General features: G+C 33.4%; 1 protein-coding gene and 1 long non-coding RNA gene across 2 annotated transcripts in view; both read right to left on the bottom strand.

The window, feature by feature from the left end:
- SOX6 (SRY-box transcription factor 6) overlaps positions 1 to 14721 on the bottom strand; it is a 621353-nt gene that overhangs the window by 155221 nt on the left and 451411 nt on the right. The gene's annotated exons all lie outside the window — the stretch shown is intronic.
- Positions 9148 to 11794, bottom strand: LOC125965133 (uncharacterized). The gene is made up of 2 exons (XR_007478680.1): positions 11762 to 11794; positions 9148 to 10090 (listed from the first exon to the last, which is right to left on the bottom strand). It is a non-coding gene; the product is annotated as an uncharacterized LOC125965133 (long non-coding RNA).

The following is a 14721-nucleotide window of genomic DNA, read 5'->3' as shown; positions in this document are numbered from 1 at the left end:
ACACAAAGCCCAGCTCTGAGTCTCTTCAACTCTTCTCAATTTAACAATATAAAAGGTCAGTTTAGCTCCTTTAAAACTGCACTATGATTGTATTTTCCATGGTAGAACAAGGCGTTGAATCTACATAGACATTATCAGCCAATAACAATAGGTCTTTGTCCAGCTGTGACTACTTCCCTCCTCTACAACCATTTCTTATCTGGCCCAGGAAATGCCTGTTTTAACTGACAGGTAGGAGATTAAATCTACAGCTGCCGAAACACAATCTCAGCTCTGTTAGATAGGCTTTCATTGAAAAGCACTACAAACACATAATTTGTTTATGTTGTACCAGCAATCTCTGACAAAGCAGACTGTCTAGCTGAGACAAATGTGGTTAAACCCATTTATTGTATTATTTCTGCTACACAGAACAAGCTCTTAAAACACAGAAACTAGACAAGGCACAAAGCTCTAGCTGTCTAAAGAAATCAAGAAGAGATGACTTCTTGTTACACTAGCCCTTTTTATACAGAAAGCATGTTCTCCCCTGGAAAACATCTATTCCATTTTTATTTTAAGTGAGTGGTTCAATTATGTTTATGTTTTCAGTTTTTGAAGTTTCTTTTGTTGCTTCCAGCATAAACAGGCATAAAATCACCTAATCACTAAATGTCTCTAGATTTAAGAACATGATGAATATTTATAGCAAGTGCTATATCACCCCTTCAAAAAAATACCCATAATGATAAATTCTAATGACAATTGACCCTCTTTCAATATTTATTGCAAATTCTGATAATGTTATTCGACTTTTTTATTTCACTTGATGTAAAAATAGCTTTGCAACTTATAAAGAATATGAATAGCAGTTTCCTTAAAATTAAGGAGTCATGCACAGAGATACCTAATTTTATAAAATAAATGTCAAGGGGGGAGGTTCTAACAACAACAGCAACAATAAAAGCTGCTAGTTACGTGGCCATAAATTACTTGCTCCAGGTTAATAATAATAAGTAGAAATAAATTTTATTATTTTATATCTAAAATTTGTTCTTTAGGTATACTCATTCAACTCTAGCTAGCATTCTGAGTATACTGTATATACATAAACTGTAAAATTACTATAACTAAAGATTAAAGTCTACATCTACCTTCACTAAACTCTAAAAGTTATAATCAATGATAATGAAACAACAGATGGTACACAATATGGTTTAAAAATAAGAAAACAGATGCTGTAACTCAAACTTGTCAAAAATTTTTAGGAAGAGTAGCATAATAAAGATTATAAAACTATATTTGAAATACGGCCAAAAGGATTATGGTTAGCCACTCTCAAACATGTCACCATTCCCTAAAATCTTATTTTATTTTTCCTTAATCATCATCATAAAACAGGCAAGTGAGAAAATAATCTTCCAAGTTGGAACATATGGGCCACTTGGAACTCAGTTAGTCTTAAAATACAGAAAGTATGCAATAAACTAGCTGAATCCATGGGGTCTCCCTCAAACAGCATGGATAATGAGGGGAATCCATAACAGACATAAACAAACCCAGAAAGATGTCTAGACCCCACATCATTATGTATGATATATGCCCAAGATATATGGGCATACATTTGAATGTTCAAGTTCAAACTTGGCTTCTATTAGACTGATTCAGTCACAGCATGGGGTTTCTTTAATAAACAAACCTTACTGTTAGAAAATATTGGAGACTCAAATCATGTATTATGCCCCAGCTAGTTAAAGATGTGGTGCTCTAAAGCCCTATATCCCTTGAAGCTTTCTTACAACAGACTGTAAATAATAAAGGAAAACTACATCTAGAAAAACATATAGAAGTCTTAGATTTTTGCATTACAAGTTGGGAGCAGATACTACACAAAGCTAACATTTCAACTAATTTTTAAATTCCCATTAAAAATTAGAAATGAGTTGAACAATGTGGGCCTTAGTTTTTTATTTTCCATGATTCTGAAGAATGTTGAATGCTTTCAGATAAAAGATGTAACCAGGGTTATTTATTTCACTACAATAAGTTCTTTGCCATATTTGATATATACACACATGTATAATATAAATAGCTTTACTTCACTTTAGGATCAGACTTTAGAAACAGAATGGTCTTAGAAACCCATTTTTCCAATACTTTCATTTTAAACATAAATATAATAAGGCCCAGGAAGGAGAAGTGATTTGTCAAGGTCACAAAATTTGAGAATGGCTAAGCCAAAGTTAAAAACAAGGTCTTTACTCCAAGTGTGCTGATTTCACAAAATTATAAAATCAGAGATTTTTAGGAATGGAAATAGATTTAGAAACTATGTAATCCAGTGATTCTCACCTGGACAAGGAGTTCTGGTGAGCTTTTTCAGAAATACATATGCTCTCTCGTTCCTTGACAAGTACTACTGATTAGGCCTAACTACCACATTTGATAGAGGAGAAAACTGAGGCATGAAAGGATAATGTGACTTCCGCATGGCAACATAACTAGTTAAAATCAGCTAAGATTTGGAAGTAGGTCTAATTCCCAGTTCAGGAATTTTCATTTTTCTTTCCTCATTTTCTTTCTGTCTCCTTTAAGGTAAAACCTAAATATAAATACACCCTTTCTGTTCTCAACTTTGGTCTAAACATTTTTTCTTAAACATAAATTTACATCATGTGACAGAGGATGAAAGCAAATCTCAATCTTCTACAAAGACATTCTGGCACAGTAACTCTGATAATTGTCTCTCTTCCTCTTTTCCCCCACTTCACAACCTTCAAGTTTGTATGCCTGTGACATACATTAAAATCAATCATGTATTATTCTTTTTTTCTTAAGGTAGTGAAACCATAAACTCCTCTGAGAAGAGAATCATAACTTCTTCTCTCATATTCCTTACAATATACAGAACACAAAGACAGCTTTTAGCGAAATATAAATTGAGTTATCTGTTTGCAAAATATAAATTGAGTTATTTTTCCGAAGGTCAGGGTATTAGTTTTAAAAAGCATAAAAGTAGATTGACTAAGTAGAATGCAACAGTATATAAAAAGGATAATAAATCATGACCAAGTAAAGTTTATTTTGGGAATGCAAAGTTGGTTTAACATTTCAAAATCAATCATTATAATTCATCATTATAAGAGAACAAAGTAGGAAAAACATGATCATTTCAACAGATGCAGAAAAAGCATTTGCAAAAAATTACTACTCATTCATGATAAATACTTTCAGCAAATTTGAATCAAAGGGAACTTCTTTAATCTGATTAAAGGTATATTTGAAAACCCTACAGCTAACATTGTCATCAATGGTGAAAGTCTCCCTGTTTTCTACCTAAGGCAAAAATGTCTGCTCTCACCATTTCTATTCAATATTGTACTGGATTTCCTAGCCAGTGCAATAAGCAAAGGAAAAGAAATCAAATGAACATAGATTGGAAATAAATAAGTGAAATTGTTTTTAGCTACAGAAAATATGATCATGACCATAGAGAACCTTAAGGAAATCTAAAAGAATAACCTACCAGAACTAATAAGTAAATCAAGAAAAGGCACAACATACAAGGTCAATAACAAAAATCACTTGTCTTTCTTGGTTTTAGCAATATCCTTCTGGATATATCTCCACAGGCAAGGGAAACAAAAGCAAAAATAAACAAATGAGATTACATTAAGTTAAAAATCTTCCACACAGCAAAGGAAACTGTCAACAAAACGAAAAGACAATGTAACAAATGGGAGAAGATATCTGCAAATCATAGATCTGATAAGGGGTTACATCCAAAATATAAAATATACAACTCAACAACAAAAACAAACAGCCTGATTAAAAAATGGGCATAGGATATGAATAGGCATTTTTCCAAAGAACACATACAGATGGTTAACAGGCACATGAAAAGATGTTCAACATCACTAATTACTAGGGAAATGCAAATCAAAACCATAATGAGATATTACCTCATACCTGTCAGAATGGCTATTACCAAAAAGATGACAAATAACAAGTGTTGTAGAGGATGTAGAGAAAAGGGAACCCTCATACACTACTGGTGGGAATGTAAATTGGTGTAACCACTATGAAAAACAGTATGGAGATTCCACAAAAAATTAAGAGTAGAACCACCATATGATCCAACTATTCCACTTCTGGATATTTATCTGAAGAATACAAAAACATTAATTCAAAAAGATACATGCACCCCTATGTTCACTGCAGCATCATTTATAATAACCAAGATATGGAAACAACCTAAGTGCCTACTGATGGATGAATGGATAAAGAAGATGTGGTATAAATATGATGGAATATCACTCAGCCATAAAAAAGATGAAGTCTTGCCATTTGCAACAACATGGATGGACCTTGAGGGTATTATGCTAAGTGAAATAAGTCAGACAGAGAAAGACAAATACTGTATGATTTCACTCACATATGGAATATTTAAAAAAATGAAAAACAAAACAAACACATAGATATGGAGAACTGAGCAGTGGTTACCAGAGAGGAAGGGGAGGTAGGGAGAGGACAAAATGGGTAAAGGGGGTCAATTGCATGGTGATGGAAGCAAAACTTTTAGGAGTGAGCAAGCTAAACTTTTGGGGGTGAGCAAGCTGTAGTGTATACAGAAGTCAAAATATAATGTTGTACACATGAAATGAATATAATTTTATAAGCCAATATTACCTCAATTTAAAAGAGAAAGAAAAAAGATTTGTGGAAAGAAAAAAGATTTGGAGGGTGGGCAAAATGGGTGAAGGGAGTCACAAGGTACAAATTTCCAGTTATAAAATAAGTAAGTCCTGGGGATGTAATGTACACCATGGTGACTATAGCTAATACTGTACTGCATATTTGAAAGTTGCGGAGACAGTTGATTTTAAAAGTTCCCATCACAAGAAAAAAAATTTGTCATTATGTTTCTTGATGGATGCTAACTAGATTTATTGTGGTGACCATTTCACAATATTTACAAACATCAAATCATTATGTTGTATACCCAAAACTAATATAATGTTATATGTCAATTATACGTCAATTAAAAAAAGACTTAAAAAATCACTTGTCTTTCTATATACTAGAGAAACTAGAATAAACAATTAGAAAAGGGAATTTTTAAAAAACTCTATTTTCATTAGCACAAAAAATAAAATGCCTAGAAAAACATAACCAAAGTATACAAGGCCTCTACACTGAAAGCCATAAAAACATTGCAAAAGGAAATTTTTAAAATACCAGAAAAAATGGAGTTAGATTTGGAATGGAAGCCTTCATGGAATGGAAGTCTCAATATTGTTACAATAGCAGTTCTCCCCAAATCAATGTAGAGATTCAATGCAATCTCAATTAAAATCCCGAAGGACATTTTGAAGATAGTGTCAAACTGATTCTAAAATTTACATGGAAAAAAATAGCCAAAACAATTTTGAAAAAGGAAAACAAAACTGGAGAACTATCGTAAGATTTCAAGACTTATTATAATGCTACAATAATCAATTAGGGTAGTATTGGCATAAGGATATACATGTAAATAAATAAAATAGAATATAGAGTCCAGAAAGAAATCCACACTTGACTTTCACAATGATGCCAATATAATTCGATGGGGAAAGGATAGTCTCTTAAACAGCTTTTGCTAGAAATGGATATCAGTGTGGGGAAAAATAAACCTAGACCTTTATCTGTCACCAAACACAAAATTTAACTAAAAATGGATTAAGACCTAAATGTATAAGCTAAAACTAGAAAACTTCTAGAAGTAAACATAGGAGAAAATCTTTGTAATACTGTATTAGGTAAATATTTAAAAAACAGAACACAAAAACATGAACCAGAAAGAAAACAAAAAAGATAAATGTCATCAAAATTATAAACTTTGCTCTTTCAAAGACACTGTTAAAAAGACAAAAAAGCAAGTCACACACAAAAATACATGAATGGCCAGTAAGTACATAAGAGGATATCACCAATCAATCACCAATCATCAGAGAAATGAATATCAAAACCACAATGTGATACCCCTAAAACCCACTGGAATGGTTAAAATTAAAAAGATTAACAATACCAAGTGTTGATGAGGATGCAGAACAACTGGAACTCTCATTCTGGAATTCCCATTGCTGGTGGGAATTAAAAATGATACAGCCACTTTCCTATAAAGGTAAACATGCAATTTCTATATAGTCCAGCAATCAATCCACTCAGATATATATACAAGAAAAATGAAAATATATGTCTACATCACACTTGTAACATTATTCGTAATACTGTAGTCAATAATGGGAATCAATCCAATATCCATTAACTGGTCAAATTATGATATGTCCATTCTGTGGAATACTACTTAGCAATATAAAGAAACTAAATATAGATAGATCCAGTAACATGAAAGAATCTAAAAATCATGCTAAATGAAAGAAATTGAACATAAAACAGTAAGTACTATATGATTCCTTTTATATGAAATTCTAGAAAAGGAGAAATTATAGTGACAGAAAGCAGATCAATAAATGGACCCAGAATGTCACAGAGGGGATCTGACTGCAAAGGGACATGAGGAAACTTTTCAAGGCTAAAAAGTTGTATTTGGCTGTACACAATTTCCAGAATTCATCAAACACTTAAATTTTATTGTATGTAATTTATACATCAATAAAGCAGGATAAAAACAATTTTCAAAAGTGGAAAAATTTTCAACTGTCCTATGAAGTAGGCATTAATTTCCTATTTTACAGATGTGATAACTAAGATTAAGGAATATTAAATAATGTACCAAACACTATAGCTAGTAAGTTGCAGAGTTAGAATTCAAACCTGTATCTTCAGCCCATATTCTTTCCAAAATGATAAGGGGCTTTCTTTTGCAGGTAAAAGGTATTAACAACATCCTTGAGAAAAGGAAAATTCTACTTTAGCATTAAACAGAAAAAGGGTACTGCTGGGAAGTCTGGACTCACACTGTAGACCCCCTGCACTATCAGGTTGCCTGGAGTTTTTTTTTGTTGTTGTTTCATTCACATTAACTTGTTAAAATGACAGCCTTGTCCCACCTACTCTTAGCTTGGAAAGAAAGGCAACTTATACCACAAGGGCACCCAAATTCACCAAGCACTGTAAATCCAAGCAGCCTATTCCTTAGTCTCAGGAGCTGACCTCCCCAAATGGCATGTGGATAGAAGAAGCAAGAGTAGATACATTTCAATCATTTCTAAAAGTTTTATTGTAACAAGAAATATCATGAAAAGTGCATCATTTCATTCAGAATCAGTTGTATTTATGGTAGTATAAGACTTGGAATAAGTGAATTAATGCTAAAAGACCTAGATCAGAGTCAGTAACGTCAACAAATTGCTTAACTTTACTTCTCTTCTCAGTAAAAGAGCAATAATAATACCTACCTCAGTAAAGCCCTTAGCACATAGTAGACACTACCCACTGAATTTAAATTTGATCATTTCAAACCAGTATAGTGATCTCTTAAACAAAGAGGTGCACCCCCTTTTGGAGAACATTTCAGAATCGTGTGTGTGTGTGTGTGTGTGTGTGTGTGTGTGTGTGTGTGTGTGTGTGTGTGTGTGTTTGTATGCATTCTTCATTACCCATGTTCTTTCTTCTTGGAGGTTCATTATGCCCTGAGTGAAAGAGTGACCCTGCCCCAGGATAAGCTTTGGGGTGGTGGTGTACATATGACTTGAGAATTGCCAAAGCACATTTGTGAAGAGTAAACGGGAGAAAAAGCTCTGAGGTACACAGCTGGGTTTATCTTATCCTATAAAGGTTTACAAGAAGAAAAATTAAAGAAGGATCTTGCAAAAAAGGAAGAGCAATATTTCACAGAAATATCTAAGGAAGGTTAATAGCAGAGATTGTGAATTATTTTATCAGGCACACAAATTAGAGGTACATACCAAAGAAGACCTAATGACAGATGTTAATCTAACTTGATTCTCATGACATTATAACAATATTACCATGTTATTATATTGCTTTAAGCCACTATGGTAATTGCATGGGTGATAATAATAACAGTACTGTTATTATTATGATAATAATAATAACAGTACTGCTAATAATAGTGGCAACACTGATATATCACTTGCAATGTGCCAGGCACTCTTCTAAGTGCTTTACATACAGGAACTCACTTAGTTCTTAGAACCCCTTCATGAGGTAAGTACTGTTAGTTTCTCTGTTTTACAGGTGAGGCACAGAGAAGCTCAGTAGCTTGCCTCAAGTTCAGGGTGCTAATAAGTGGAGGGTGCAGGCAGTCTTGTTCCAGAGTCCTATTCTTAACCAATGTGCCTCATGATGTAGATAGACATTTTCAAGGTTGGTACCTTGGGCCACATTGTGGGGAAATGAGAAGGAAGTAAGGAGAGCCTTGAAAATGTATTAGAGAGGGTGTATAAAGTTTGAAATAGTATACATAAGTGCACAGGCTCTCCATGCCATAAACAGCATTTCATCAACATATATTTGTGATTCCAGTTTTACTGTATCTACAATAAGGAAAACAAAGCAGGGAAATGTGGCCCATTTTAGAAGTGACTGACCTTGTGCTCTCACTGTCACACGGCCTAGAAAAAACTCACAAATATTTAAAGTATGTATCTTGGAAGATAAAAATCCTTTTCTTGTGTCATAATATTAACTTAATTGAAAATTTATAAAACATTAAAGAATTGTATGAAGTTATTCTCTCTTATCCAGAGCGCACATGGGTTTTAAAAGGTTAAGAAATACTGGATGATAAAAAGTCCATTGCTTAGATGTTAAAAGACTAGGCTGAAATACTGGTTCTTCTATTATCTTACTTATGAGCCAGTAAATTTCAATTTTCTTGTATAAAAATGAGAGAATAATATTTCTACTGCCTATTTTAAGGAATCAAGGTGGAAACTATTTAAGCAGTTGTGGAAATTATCTGAAAAATATGAATTACTATACAAATGTACATTATTTCCTCTACATTTCCTATAGATACCTAGCTGTAAACCAGGAAATGTTTTACTTGAGGCTTCATCTTAGGCCTACATACAGCATTGTTTCTAGGAATAAAGAAGCTAAGAAATGAGACTTGGGACTTCTTGAAGACCTACTGCATTCCAGAAAATACATGCTAGATACTTTCACACTTTATCTCAAGTAATCCACACAACAACACAGTTCAGTAAGATATCATTATGCCTTTTTATTGGTTCAGAAAGTTTAAGCCCACAGAGTTATCAGATCGACAAAGCGAGGATTAAAAATCAAGTGATTCTGATGCCTTCTTACCAAAGTGCCTTTCAGCATTAAGGGAGATTAAGATTTAATCAGCCAAGCAACTACCACTAAACGGAATTTTCCTGTGGTCATTAATGTTTTTCTAACTTTCTAAAATTTGAAACGATCCAATTGTTGATCCAAGTTTAAATCTGGCTCCATCATGGTTGGACATTACATGGTCATTTTTTTTGGTCAAAAATGGAAATAGTGAACCAGTTATTTCTTCTTCCAACCTCAATATTCTATTAGAATGCACGAGTATGCTATGTTCATCTCTTGATGATGAATCTCTTGGCAGGATACTATTATAAGTTTATTTCATCAACACTGAAATCACATCAACAGTGACATTTCTGGATCTCAGAAGCTGAAAAGAACAAATTGATTAAAAAAATTTTAAGGAGCACCAGTAACCATGGCCTAGACCCAATTATTTAATCGTTTACAGGGTTCCTCCAAACATGAAGCTTAATTCATTCAAATGCAATTGAAGAGGGCATAAAAATGGATCAATAATGTGTTCTTTTTAAGCATTCCTTGTAAGAAACTTCTAAGTAACAGTGAGATCACAATTTTTAGCCAACTATCATAGTGACTAACACTTTCTGTTCTTAAACTCTTTGAATCAAAGTTAATTCTTTTTTTTGTATTTTAAGTATTTTATTTTTTTATTTTGAAATAATTTCATATTTATAGAAAAGATTCAGGAACATTGCAAAGAACTGAAATATACCCTTGAAAGACCCTACTGAAGTTTTGCCAAGTGTCCCAGTATATCCTGCATAGCAATAAAATCCAGGTCAGGATCATGTGTTGTCATGTCTCTTCAGTCTCCTTCAATCTGGAAGAGTTATTCAGTTCCTCATTGACCTTTACAACACTAACAATATTAAAGATTTCAAGAGAGTTATTTTGTAGACTGTCCCTAAATTGGTTTTTTTTCTGATGTTTCTTTATGATTTAATTCAAGTTAGGCATTTTTCGCAGAAATATCACAGAAGTGATGCTATGCTCTTCTCACTGTATCCCATCAAGTAGCTTATGATATCAATTTTTCCCATCATTGTTAATGTCACCTGAGTAATGTGGTATCCGTCAGGTTTCCCAGTATACTTTAAACTTTTCCCTCTTCGTTTTCCTAAGTATTGTGCAGCAGACACTCTGAGACTATATAAACATTCTATTCCTCATCCAACTCTCATTCAACAGTTTAACATCTCTTCATGTTTCTTCTGAATTCATTATTGCTATGATGGTGGCCAAGGGGTGATTTTCTTTCAACAATTTCTTGTACATTTGTTAGTTGGCACTCTACTGTAACAAAGAGCTTTCTCTTCGCTCTTTCACTTATTTTATATATATATATATATATATATATATATATATATATCAGTATCGACCTGTGGATTCTTACTGTGTTAAATGTAATAAATCCATTCTTATTTTTTTGTTTTTATTTTTACCATGTGCCAGATATGGACACAGGTTGCCCCTTCAAGGCTGGATTATGCCCCTATAATTCTTTTAAGTCCTTTTTCACTTTCTGGAACAATAAGACATTCCAGACTTATCCTGTATTTTTCCTGCTCCAGACCAGGAGAATGTATTTAGAAGTCAAGATCTGGGTGCAAAGTGTACTCATTACCACTGGGGTGTACTTTGCTCCTAGGTCCTCTCAGTAGACCTTAGAAATATATTTATGTATATATTACACAGCTAAACACATTTATACTAATATTTACTTCTAGCTATATCTAGATATATCTATATGTAGATATTGAGATTGACACATATAAAACCATGAAATCACATTGATAACTTACAATCCAGCACCACAGAGTTTATTCTTGTCTTCCTCTTAAGTGTATTTTTAACTCTCTCTTCTAAAAACATTTAAAACCCTATCAAAATTCCACTGGCATTTTTCACAGAAATAGAACAAACAATCTTAAAATTTGTATGGAACCATAAAAGACCCTGAATAGCCAAAGCAATCTTGAGAAAGAAGAACAAACTTAGAGGCATCACACTCACTGATTTCAAACTATATTGCAAAGCTATAGTGACCAAAACAGTATGTTACTGGCATAAAAACAAACACACGGATCAATGGAACACAATAAACAGCCCAGAAATAAACCCACACACATATGGTCAATTAACTTCTGACAAAGGAGTCAAGATTATACAATGGAGAAAGCACAGTCTCTTCAATCAATGGTGTTGGGAAAACTGGACAGCCACATGCAGAAGAATGAAACTGGACCACCGTCTTACACCATACACAAATATTAACTCAAAATAGATTAAAGGCTTGTAAGACCTAAAACCATAAAACTCCTGGAAGAAAACATAGGTGGTAAGCTCAGTGACATCAGTCTTGGCAATAACTTTTTGAATTTGACACCAAAAGCAAAGGCAACAAAAGAAAAAATAAACAAGTGGGACTACATCAAACTAAAAAGCTTCTGCACGGCAAAGGAAACCATCAACAAAATGAAAAGGCACCTACCTAACAGGAGGAAATATTTGCAAGTCACATATCTGATAAGGAGATAAAATCAATATATATATATATTAAAAAACTCATATAATTCAACAACAACAAAAAAATATATAACTTAAAAATGGGTAGAGGATCTGAACAGATATTTTCCAAAGAAGACATGGAGATGGCCAACACGTACATGAAAATGTGCTCAGTATCACTAATCATCAGGGAAATGCAAATCAAAACCACAATGAGATGTCTCCTCACACATGTTAGAATGGTTATTATCAAAAAGACAAGAAATAAGTGTTAGTGAGAATGTCTTACCCTTGTGCACAGTTGGTGGGAATATAAATTGGTGCAGCCACTATGGAAAACAGTATGGGGGTCAACAGTACGGGAGTTCCTCAAAAACTTAAAAATAGAACTTTCATATGATCCAGCAATTCAACTTGGGGGTATTTATCTGAAGAAAACAAAAACACCAACTGGTAAAGATATGGGCATCCCCATGTTTATTGCAGCATTATTTACAATAGCCAAGGTATGGAAACAACTTAAGTGAGTGTCTGTAGATGAACAAATGAATGAATAAAGAAGATTTGTATATATACAATGGAATATTATTCAATCATAAAAAACAAGGAAATTCTGTCATTTGCAACAATACAAATGACTTTGAGGGCATTATGCTAAGTGAAGTAAGTCAGACAGAGAAAGACAAATACCATATGATCTCACTTATTTGTGGAATCTTAGGGGGGGAAAAAAAGCTCAAGCCCATAGATACAGAGAACAGTCTGGCGGTTGCCAGAGGCGGGAGTTGGGGAGTGGGCAAAATGGGTGAAAAAGGTCAAAAGGTACAAACTTCCAGTTATAAAATAAGTAAGTCCTGGGGATATAGTGTACAGCATCGTGACTATAATCAATAATGCTGCATTGCATATTTGAAAGCTGCTAAGAGAGTAAACTTTAAAAGTTCTCAGCACAAGAAAAAACAATTTTTTAAATATGTATGGTGACGAATGTTAACTAGACTTATTGGGTAATCATTTTGCAATATATACAAATATTGAATTATTCTGTTGTGTACCTGAAACTAAAATAAAATTATACCTTAATTTAAAACTTTTAATTAAACAAAAAACCTAGCTCCCATTATATTCATATGTATATGTATGATTATACATATATATGTGTGTATACATATTTGTATATATGTATGTATTTATGTGTATATAAATATATATACTTATTTTTTCTATTTCCTATATGTTATGTGTTACCAACTAATCTCCTGACCCTGCCAAGTCACTTACCCATTTGGTAGTCTTTATCTAGTTGGCCCCAACTCTTATTGAGCTATTACTATGACGAATTACTTTTCTTACAGGGGCCTCAATCCCCACCAGGCTGCCATGCAACTCAGCTACCTTCCTCAATTGGGCCTGCCTAATACCTCTTTGATTGAACTATAAAGAGAAGGAGGAAAAGAGGGAAAAAGAGCACTATTATCTTTTGATTTATGTCCTTACTTCCTATTAATTAGGCACTGCTACTTCCTCCCTTTTATGTAACTGGGAAGCAGCATGGTATAGTTGAAAGATCACAGGTTTTGATGCTGCAGAGACCTAAGTTTGATACTTGGCTCTAACTAACTAGATGTATAACCTTAGTTTCCTCATCTGTCAAATGGTGATGATAAAATCTACACTTGCATATTTACAAAGATTAATGAAAATACACATAAAGAAACTGATTTGGTGCTCAGCAGATAAGACCATAAATGAGAACTATTATCAAATTGTTAAGCTTAGATGGTAAGCACTAAAATAAAGGTATGTATATAATTAATTATGCTTTGGTATTAAAGCTAGCAGGATGAATACCAGGGAAGATAACAAAAGGATTAACTTTTGCACTAGATCCTGATACCCAAGAACCTGGCTATGGGGCCTCCAGTGCTATGTTCTTCCAAGAATAGGGAAGAAATGTGGGAAATAAAGGAGAAACAATTAAAAAAATGTTTTTAAAAAAGAAATTTAAGGAAGATCAGAACAGGTGCTCAATAAGTATTAGGAAAAAAATGTCTCTTCATGCTCAGCCTATGAGAGAGATAAGACAGTGAAGGTCATCCTATGGTTGCAAGTAGCATTTGGATTTCTCACTTAGATTTCCATTTAAAAACACTCTCATGAGAAAACAGTACTTCCACATTAAGAATGAACATTAGATTATAGTTATTCAGGTACTGTGAGTACCTAAAAAGGTGATGAGTTATTTAGTAAAGTTGCTAGCCCTAATTGCTTCATCTTTCCCAATAAAATATGAATAAAACCATAGTGTCTTAGAAACCAAATACCTTCATGTCACCTAGATATCTTTTAAGAGTCCACAAGAAGTTCTTTCATTTGGTGCTGGGAAAACTGGACAACTATATGTAAAAGAACGAAATTAGAACACTCCCTAACACCATACACAAAGAGAAACTCAAAATGGATTAAAGACCTAAATGTAAGACCAGACACTATAAAACTCTTAGAGGAAAACATAGAAAGAACACTCTTTGACATAAATCACAGCAAGATCTTTTTTGACCCACCTCCTAGAGTAATAAAAATAAAAACAAAAATAAATAAATGGGACCTAATGAAACTTAAAAGCTTTTGCACAGCAAAGGAAACCATAAACAAGACAAAAAGACAACCCTCAGAATGGCAGAAAATATTTGCAAACGAAGCAACAGACAAGGAATTAATCTCCAAAATATACAAACAGCTCATGCAGCTCAATATCAAAACAACAAACAACCCAATCAAAAAATGGGCCGAAGACCTAATAGACATTTCTCCAAAGAAGACATACAGATGGCCAAGAGGCACATGAATCACCAATTATTAGAGAAATGCAAATCAAAACTACAATGACGTATCACCTCACAATGGTCAGAATGGCCATCATCAAAAACTCTACAAACAATA

This window comes from Orcinus orca, chromosome 8 (genome assembly GCF_937001465.1).
Source record: "Orcinus orca chromosome 8, mOrcOrc1.1, whole genome shotgun sequence".
In the NCBI taxonomy this organism is placed as follows: domain Eukaryota; kingdom Metazoa; phylum Chordata; class Mammalia; order Artiodactyla; family Delphinidae; genus Orcinus; species Orcinus orca.
This window is presented reverse-complemented; position numbering and strand designations above follow the sequence as displayed.